Raw genomic sequence first — 10,235 nt, forward strand, 5'->3', positions numbered from 1 at the left:
GTCCTCGTCCAGTCGTGACGCCGGGTGCAGTCGTGAAAGTGTGTTTTCTCCAGGCGGTGGAAAGTGATGGCGGACCGTCGCCCCGCCACGCCGCCGGCCACAGGGCAATCACAGCCCGTGCTCCCTGAGGTGGAACGGCAGTGATCAACAGAAATGAAACGGTCCTCCTGTCATTGGAGTGCTCGGATCAGTCCGGGACAAAGTAATGAACACTGCCAGAGCCGGCCGAGCGGCGGCTGATGGGACGCTCTGCTGTGGCTCGGCTCCAAGGCCTCGCCGAGAAAGCCGACAACGCTCCGAAAGTGGTCATTACAGAGAGTGGGCGGAGAGACGGAGCCGCACATGTCTTCGTGTTTTCAAAGAACCCAGGGCTTCTTCTCGACCTTGGTTATGATGAAGTGTCCGCCGGCCCGCCTGTGCATGGTAATTCGGTTTGTTTTGCCGTTCGGGGCCTCTCGCTGGATCCGCCGGGCCCTTCTGGGGCACTCAAGTCATGATTATAAATCCCGGGTAAACGGCGTGCATCAAAATGCCATAACAAATCCGGAGAATGATTGGGGCGGTGGTACGAGGCCACACGTGATTGGTGTCTGATGTAATACAGAGTCAGGCGATATGTCATGCCTTCAAAAGCCCTTTCCCTAATCTGTCTGCTGTTTTTCCACAAGGTCAAGGGGAGTGGGCTGATGTATGTGGGCGTGCTGGTGGTTTTTTTTTTGTTTTTTTTTTTGGTGGCTGCTTTGGTGACTCTCTGCCGCAAATGAACATACTTTGATGCACACACACCTGCACGCGGCATCCAAATGAAGGCGTAGACGCCGGTGTGCCGTGCGCGCCGGCAGATGTGCTCTCTGATTGTTTTCTAAGTCTCTTTATTGCCTCGCTTGCTGTTCTGCAATTTCACAGCCCAGGGTCCACAGACACATTGAGAATAAATTAAACAGTCTATTGACCTCACTTTGTCTGCATCCAACTTTTAAAATGAATCGCACTCAATGAAAAATGAATCAGGGAGCAGCGGCTAAATGTCAGAGAAGGAGCACGTTTTGATGGCGGGGAGTGGCGGGGAGAGACGGACAGGTCCGGTGCAAATTGAATAATGGATGTACAAATTATTCTGCGGGATATTGTTTGAATCTTGATGTTTCTCTTCCTGCGTGGTGCTGTCTAACTCCCTGCGTCAGGGCTTTTGAACATTCCTCGCACAGAAGACTTTGATTCGGCGTGAGGCGGCCAGCACGGGGCCTCCAGAATGTGCTCACATCAAAGATCCTCAATAAATATGCATCAGAGCGCTGACCCCCATCTGGGTTTTTTTGTGTGTATGTGTGCGTGTGTGTGTGTGTGTTTCATATGATTTTGCTTAGAGTCGCATTAAGGGAGATAACGCGCAAGAGAGTAAAAGCATAAGCTCGGCGGAGTGTTAAATCTGATGCATCGTGTCGTTTTGTCAACTTCTAGCGAATGCAACGGCGGCGAAATTAAAAATCAGTGCTCCTGCAGTTCGCCTGGAACCTCCCGACCGAGTCTGGAAAAATCCAGTCGGGTCTTTGAGCTCATTTTTGAAAAGCAACAAAAAAATCTCCATCTTAGAGACTCATTTAGACTCACACTCGGTGTAAAAAAATCTTGTTTTTCTTCAAACAAGTGGGAATAAAGTCACTTATTTCACAAGGCAGATCGAGAAAATCACGTAAAGAGGCTCCTCAGCGTTGGAGACGAGGAGACAGAGCAACTTGTGTGAAGAGAAATAAGACCGAGTATGACACACAGTTTTTTGCAGGATGGATTTACACTGCAAAACGCAAAATCTTACCAAGATTATTTGTCTTATTTCAAGTCAAAAATGTCTTATTTCTAGTCAAAATATCTCATTACACTTAAAATAAGACATGATCACCTCAGAAGGAACTTGTTTTTAGACAATTTTCACTTGTTTCAAGTGAAAATTTGCTTGTTTCATTGGCAAAAATTGCCAGTGGAAGTGAAAATTAGCTTGAAAACAAGAAACAAATTTTGCCAATAAAACAAGCAAATTTTCACTTGTTTCAAGCAAATTTTCACTTGAAACAAGAGACAGTTGTCTAAAAACAAGTTCCTTCTGAGGTGATCATGTCTTATTTTAAGTGTAATGAGATATTTTGACTAGTGATAAGACATTTTTGACTTGAAATAAGACAAATAATCTTGGTAAGATTTTGAGTTTTTGCAGTGTATGTGTTGACACACCCACACACGCCATGGCAAACAAGAGCCTTTGCTTTGTCCCGGGGAGACGGAGACAAATAAAGACACCTCTGGATGACTGGAGACGAGCTCTGATGTACTGTCCTCCGCCTGGGCGCTTTATTTTTTTTATTTTATTTTATTTTATTTTGGCGGGGTTGTTTCCGCTGGCATATTGGATACAGAGGAGGAATGAATGTGTTGGTCCAGAGGCTGGGAAGCTTGACCGCGTATTGAATTCCAGTTGGATCAGATGTAATATAAACATAAATCTCTATCTATCGTACAGTATACAACAGGGTGTGTGTGTGTGTGTGTGTGTGTGTGTGAGTTGATATTTGGCTGCGGCGCTCCGTTGAGCACTGCACTGTATATCGACCTCTTGTTTCCCAGTTAATGGATTCAATGAAAACCCCCGGTCATGCTTTTAGAGGGGCGAGGTGTCACGTCGGGTTGAGTGGCGGCCGCTCGGTCGGAGCGGTCACTCGGGCGGCGGCGGCCGCGGCGGCGTCCGAGCTCTCGAGGTGGCTCTCATCGCCGCCGATGGTTTCCTGCAAAATCCTCCCCCTCCGGCTGTCCTGATCCATTTATGTCACATGAAAGAACTCATTATTAGCACCGGTGTTTTTTTTTTTTTTTTTTTTTTTTTACCGAGTATTATGAGAACATGCCTTATCTGAAATTAAAGTCGAATTTACAACCTTGAAAAAAAAAAGGCAGATTTCTTGGCCGACGGGCTGAGCGTGTTTTGACAAAATGGTGTCAGAGCCCGGACGCAGGATTTGGAGAAAAAGCGCGACACCTCTCACTACCCATTAGGGATAAACATTTTATTGTTGCTATTGTCTTGGGGTTTGGGAGGTTTTAGTCTCTCCCACAGTCTGACAAGATTATAAACAAACAACTAACACACACAAAAAAAAATGCTTGTCATTCTCACAGTTTGTTGGCATGAAAACGGTCAACCCGCCCACTCCTCCATCTTTGATGATCGCTGAAGGCGGTGAAACACTGCTCAGTCCTCTCTGCTGTGTGTGAGATAGGCAGCCGCAACATGGGCCAGGTGGAGACTTAAAAGTGGCTCAACAGTCTCTCTCTCTCACACACACACTCTCTCTCACACACACACACACACATCCAACAGTGGCTTTCAGAGTAACCGGCATGAGTGAATTCTCACAAGCCAAAACATATTTCATATTTCAAACGAGCCGACAATTACAGTGAAGGCAACACTGGATTTCATGATTATATCCATAATGATAGTCAGTTACAGTATATGAGACTGCATTTTTATTCAAGTCAGTGTATTTTATGGATCATTCACTTCATTCAGTTTTCACTACATGATCATCGTGGCCAAAAGAATTGACGATAACAATATTATCATGATAATCATATCATGATCTGTAGATCATTTGCAACCAGCATGACAATAATGCTGTCAGTCAAATTCAGCTTTGACTTTGTTGATTGTCTCTTTTTTTGGCAAATGTGTTTCCTCAAAATACAAGTGCAGGCTGGTGGTGACAGTCTGTCATCAGCTTCTGTACAAAAAGAACAATTTATACTTAACGGACTGTGAAAAGGCAACCAGATGGACGGAGAACCAGAAGACCCACAGATCCACACGGTGGCTCATTGTCCTGGTGGAGGGATGTGTGATCATCATGGAGAAATCTGCACCCATGTGGGGTTACACCTGGATCACAGTGAGGCTCAAGTCCACTGTGGTCCTCATAAGACGCTGGATCTGGATCAGGATCTGGCTTAAATGTGAGTGGGAACTATGAGACGTTCCAAGTGTGGACAGCAGGCCTTAAAACCACAAAGTCAACGTCAACTAGCCGGACAGCATTTGTGTTATTGCGCAAAACTGATTTGGCTCTAGTCTGGACGTATCAGACCACTGAATGGTAATCTATGATGGTGAACTGGGGTCACTGTAAGGAGAAAAAAAAAATGCAGCCGAGGGAGTGTGGGGTAATAAGAAGCTCTGAAGTTTTGAGAATAAAGAATGAGGAAAATAGAGAATAGAGAATAGAGAATGAGGGGGAAAAAAAGAAAATTCTGGGATTGTAAACTCACAAATTCAGGAGAAAAAACTTGGAAAAATGCTTTTTATTATAGTAGTAGTAGTAGTAGTAGTAGTAGTAGCAGTAATATTAGTAGTCGTAGTTGTGGTGGTTGTAGTAATCACCCCCACAGAAATGTGTTAGAGGCTGTTATCATCTGTTCCTCATCACTCTAATATTAGCCACTTTTGAAGCCTTTATTAGCTTAGCATTCATTTCCTACTCGTTTAATCCTAGGGAAGTCTTGAGTTTATTAAGTTTCTGGAAAAGGTTAGCCATGCACGGCTAAGTTTAGGAAAAGGTAATGGTTAAAGTTAGGAAAGGGTTTGTCTTATGGTTAAGTTTAGGAAAAGGTAATGGTTAAGGTTAGGGTAAGGGTTTTTTAAGGTTAGGAAAGGGTTTGCCATGATGGTTAAGGTCAGAATAAGGTCATGACTAAGGTTAAGAAACTGCTCGCCAACCCCAAACAGGCGTAATGGGTGCTGAACCGTCCCTCACGCCGTTCCACCATAAACAGCGAGCAGGACGGATCCATGGCCTCATGCTGTTCACCCCTCAGCCGTCCCTCTCACCCTGCCATCAGCGCGTCATCACACAGAACAGAACAGGACTTCCTGCACCGGACAGTGTCTCTCTGCTCTTGAATTATCCAGTTTGCAGGTCCACCCGTCGCTGCTTTCCGTTCAATTGAAGCGTCGAACCCGGTAGTTTTCTGCCACCGTCCACGTCGAGGGCCGATGAGCCGTGCGCACCGAGATGCCATTCTGCACGTCCCTGTTGCACTAAGTGGTTATTTACATACTTGTGATCCACCTGTTTGCTTGGAGGAGGCGTGCTGTTTTGTTGTGCGTGCATGCTGGACTGAAAATGATCACCTGCCAACCCGCCAAATTGCAGGCTACAGCCGGTAACTGTCAGCTCTCGCAGTCATTTCGGCGGCTTGAGCCTTCTTAAGTAATGTTTCTATGAAAACAATGCCTATCTGACAATTTTTCATGGAAATGCATGAATGATTGTGGCGATAAATATTTTTTTGCCTCTCCTCGGTGGCTCATGAGGGTCCCTGAGCCTCACCTTGAGAACCACTGCTCTCATTAGTTGTCTTTTGTGAATTTATGTGCACCCAGTAAACAAAAACCCTTTACACATTTCAATATACTGGGGGGGTGTGAGTACTTACGCTACCGTCTGAATGCTATTTACTACGCGCTCTGTGATGTGCTCGGGGCAATGTGCACTCCACAATGATGTGTTTCTGCAGCCCTGTTAGCTCAGTAGCCCCTTCTCAGGCTTCAGCCCCTCAGCCTTGCGTCTAATATTTTCGAAAGACCACCAGTGCCCTCTGCCAGCCTCCGTCAGGATCTCACATCTTTAACACTCTGCTGCAGGTTGATGTGGCTCCCGTTGTTAACTGTGGAGTTTTAACAGTATTTGCTGTGGTTCTGATACCGTTTTGCTCTTTGCGGGAGATTGTGTGACTGTTTTGCTGCACTCCTGCTATTTTGGATTAGGGTTAGACTTTTAAATCAACAGATGCTGAGCAAAGTGACGCACAGCGAGGTGAAAATGACAAGATAAGAGGTGAAAGGATGAAAATTAAAAGATGAAAAAGAGAGAACATGTAGAATAAATGAATATAATGAATATGATAGGCGGAACACACATGCTCATTTTAACAAAATGTCAAAGCCAGAGGTTAAATTACTTACAGGCTGAAATAAAAAGATGAGTCATAAGGTGGGATTTGAAAGTTTCAGATGAAGTGTGGGGGGCTTTTCCACAGGTGGTGAAAAGTACACTTTCACTCCCAGATTTACACCGAAACTCATTAAATTATGAGAGCTGATCATCACTAGCATAAGGACTCTTTTTTTTTTTCTCCTATTTGTAGCTATTCTGCAGTTATAAAATGTATATGATAATGTACAGTAACAAGTCTTACCTTTGATTAATGTAGAGATTATAGTGTGTGTTCATAATCCTTGTATTAAAATTAGGGTGAAAAAAAAAAAGAAAAGCTGCCTGGTTTTACTTATTAGTATTATTATCCATTTTAATTTGATATACAACTAAAGCCTTTCAACGCCCCATCTCAGTTAATTTTCCACATTGTGTCTGATGTAATGAGAAACAAATTTAATCAAAATGCATGAACAAAAAAGCAGCATTTTCCCTCCTGCTGCAGTTTCCGCGTCGGCCTTCGGATGGCATCGCTGAAACTAAAATCAGCCTCTGGGCATGATTTTCAGTCCATGTGGCTGATAACTGGACAATTGAACATATAATCTGTGGCTCATGACTTTAATTGTGTGTGCATTTTGATGACCACTTTATTTTTTTATTATTTTTTGCAGGAATTTGCCCTCTGGAATGAAAACATCAGCATTTCGTGATGTCGCAGAGTCGCCAGGGGTTGCATGTTTCGAGCGTGAGCGTGACGGGCTCCATATCTGTGTCCTCTGATACCTCGATAGGATGTTTGATATGCGAGAACTCAACAACAGCAACCAACCCGTGGGCGTAGAGAGGCAGGGGGCTCATTCTGAGGTTATACCCTTTCAGTTTTGCTGTGCTGAAGCAGCCATACAGAAGGGTCTTGAGGTAGATATTCATGTGTGATAGTGTGTATGAAAGTGAAAACTGTCTGGGGGCGAAAGAGCAGCGCGTCACACTTGGTCATATCTCCATCCGCATTGTGTCTGACTGCCTTAGACTTGTTTCCGGCCAGGTTTCGCTCTATTATTTTCTGTGTAAATCTGATTGAGAGTGTATAAGTGGGAATAAATTAACAAGTTAACCACTTTCTTTCAGTCTTTTTTCTTCCACTGTATCATCGAGATTTGATCTTCTTTGGGGCTTTATTGTGGCGAGTAAACAGCAGTGAGGACCGAGGCAGCGGGGTCAGGCGGTGAATAGGAAGGCTGTCCTTCAGCGGCAAGCATCTGCCCGGCTCAAGTGTCCTCAAGCGCGACAAACCGAGTTCCTACCGGCTCGGCGTCTGCTTTTCTGTAGCCGGCCCTGACCTCTGACCTCGCTCAGATTCATGAATAATGATCGCACGGTTTACATCTGGCACAGCCTCATCGCACACTGAGCCAGGACTGACTCTGAAAGGAGTACTCCAACATCTTCAGGGAAAATGTTCTGACTGAAAGAAGGGGCAGGTTGGAAAAAGGTTATTTTTGCCCAAAATGTTGGACTAATCCTTTACTGTGGGCCGCTGGAACACATATCCCAAAAGTTTAAAAAATAAAAAATACCAGTGATGCTGATTCATTCTTTTCCTCTGTGTTAATAATTTTCTCTTGTTTCATATCTATATTGTAATGTCATGATGTTTTAAATTATAAATACATAAATACCAGTTTTAGCAGGTCATGGAAAAATGGCTGCACCAGCGATGAAAGCAGCAATGAAAACTGGCCTCAGGTTACATCTGTCATCTAATATGTATAGACGTATAAAAAGCATTCACCTCCATCCACTTCATCTTGCTGGATATTTTCCTTTTATGTGATATAATTAGCTCAAAAAGAAGGTTTTTTGAATATTGCCTCTAAAAACTACGCAGACAGTCAGTGCTCTCTATCAAACTGGAGGGCAAATCCAACAAATGTAGCTTTAAAATTTCAATAACACACAAAAAAGTATGCATCCTTTTCTCATTCAGACTATACTGTCACACTAGGGAAAAAAAATCAGAGTATGTACTGTTCATTCTTCGTCTCAGATGTTAGATCTTAGACGTAGCAGTGAGGTTTTTTTTGGTAGTCTTTTTTTTTTTATTGCTTTAATTCCACCTTTTTGAAGAAGAAGTCTTAAATCAGGTCCCATCAGCAGGTGATGTGTTCATGAGTTCGTATAATTTTAGGCTGTAAGGCTGCTTCATGATATGATGATATATGATGAAACAGCTGCTTCACCTGGCATCTGATTCCAGCTCCTGTTGTTTTCTAGGACAAAGCAAATGATTGTTCCTCCAGCACTAAATGTACATCTAAATGTACTGCGGGTTCATTTGCATTTCATTTCAGTGAAAGGCAGCAGCTTTCTGCACACTTTCTGCTGCCTCATTTGACCACAGAAGCCAAAATGAAGAAACTTGTCGTAAAATAACATACATCAAAGTGTTTTTCACTAAGTTGTGGACTTTGGGGAACTGGATTTTCCTGGAGTTGAAATGTTAGCCTTCAATTCAAATTGAAGTCAGAAATTTCCTCTCAACCTTAATAGAAAAGCATATTTTGCACAGAATTTAACCTTAAATAAATAAATAAAATGCACAAAATGTCATCGGGGTTGAATTCTTTTTTTTAGCTACTGTATGTGGTGTGTGTGTGTGTGTGTGTGAGAGAGAGAGAGAGAGAGAGAGAGAGAGAGAGAGAGAGAGAGAGAGAAAGAAAGGGGGATACGGTATATGACGAAAAAAAGAAAAAAAAAACTTTTCTACATACTTCCCCACATAAAAAATGGGTCCTCTGACTGTGTCACTTCATTTCTGTCATTTCGCCACAAAAAAAAAACTGTATTACTTTCACTCTTCAGGTGAATAATATTATGACTCACTGTGTGTTCTTCAGGTGTTCATCATTGTGAAAGACTGTCATGACTATTTACAGCACGATTTGCAACCCAGTTTCACGCAGCCCTGCTACCAGGAAGGTTTAAATCACCTGTCAGCATGTTGAGGAAAAAACGTAACCACGTCTTGATGGTAACTGATGTCATCTCACTGAAGAGAAACAATAATATGTCATATAACAACATGCGACAAATGTCAGGGATTTCTCAGTGCGTCTGCCTTGCATTTCAGCTCTCAGACAGGAGTGACTGTAGGCTACATCAGAGAGATTCTTGTCTGTGCGAGGAACAGGAGCAGCTGCTGGTAAAATCTTTGTTCATGTGAAATTCTTTGGTACGATGACACTCGCAAAAAAAAAAACAAAAAAAAAAACAAAAAAAAAAAAACCTATTAGAGTACATCAACAGCTTGGTTCACTCTTCTACCACTCCTCAGCTGTCATAGCCAAAATACAAGCATTGCTCAGAGAAATCAGCTGCTGCTGATGATGATAGCTCTGTTTGGCCACAGGAGGGCGCTGCAGTAAAACACAGCTTACACTCAACAGCCTAAATGAAGAACATGAGAAAAAAAAATAAAAATAAATAAATAATATACTGTGTCAGTGGCAGGGATGGAAACAGTAATGAGTGGATTTTTACTGTAAGAAATAAGATGTAAGAAACATCCCTCGGCTAAAGTGATGTCAGTTGATTTTTTTTCTTCTTAAATACGAGTACTACTACTACAATACCCTCTGCCCAGTGCATGCTGGGATAGGTTTCGAGCCCCCTGTGACCGTAAACAAGAATATGTGGGTGTGGAAAACACACAGGTGAATGGATACTGTTACTACTGTTACTACTGCTGCAAATCCATTCTAGTACTGCTGTTATTACTACTGATATTACTGCCCTTAACACTACCACTGATACCTCTAATACTTCTAATACCAGCACTACAATACTACTCTAACTACTAGTATCACTACTATTACTATTGCTATTAGTGTCACTGCTACCACTACTACAATGACTATTACCACTTGTACCACTAGTACTACTATATGACCTATATGAACTGTACATACATACATACTTATATACATTTTCTTAATGCGTATGTATGATGTTGTAAATGGTGTGGTAGCTTATCCTGTGGCAGCTTGTCATGTGTGTATGTGTGCTGAGTGTGAATGATGTATGTGTGACGAGTGTGAATAGTGGCTTGGAGTTTATGTTTTTTGTTTTTGTTGTGTTTTGCACAGGAGTAGCATCTCCAGTTTCACTGTGTCTAGATGCAATGACAATAAAGGCTTCTACTGTAGTCCTACTATTACTATCAGCACCACCACTAACACTAACACTACTAGT

Source organism: Myripristis murdjan, chromosome 21, assembly GCF_902150065.1.
Source record: "Myripristis murdjan chromosome 21, fMyrMur1.1, whole genome shotgun sequence".
Lineage (NCBI taxonomy): Eukaryota > Metazoa > Chordata > Actinopteri > Holocentriformes > Holocentridae > Myripristis > Myripristis murdjan.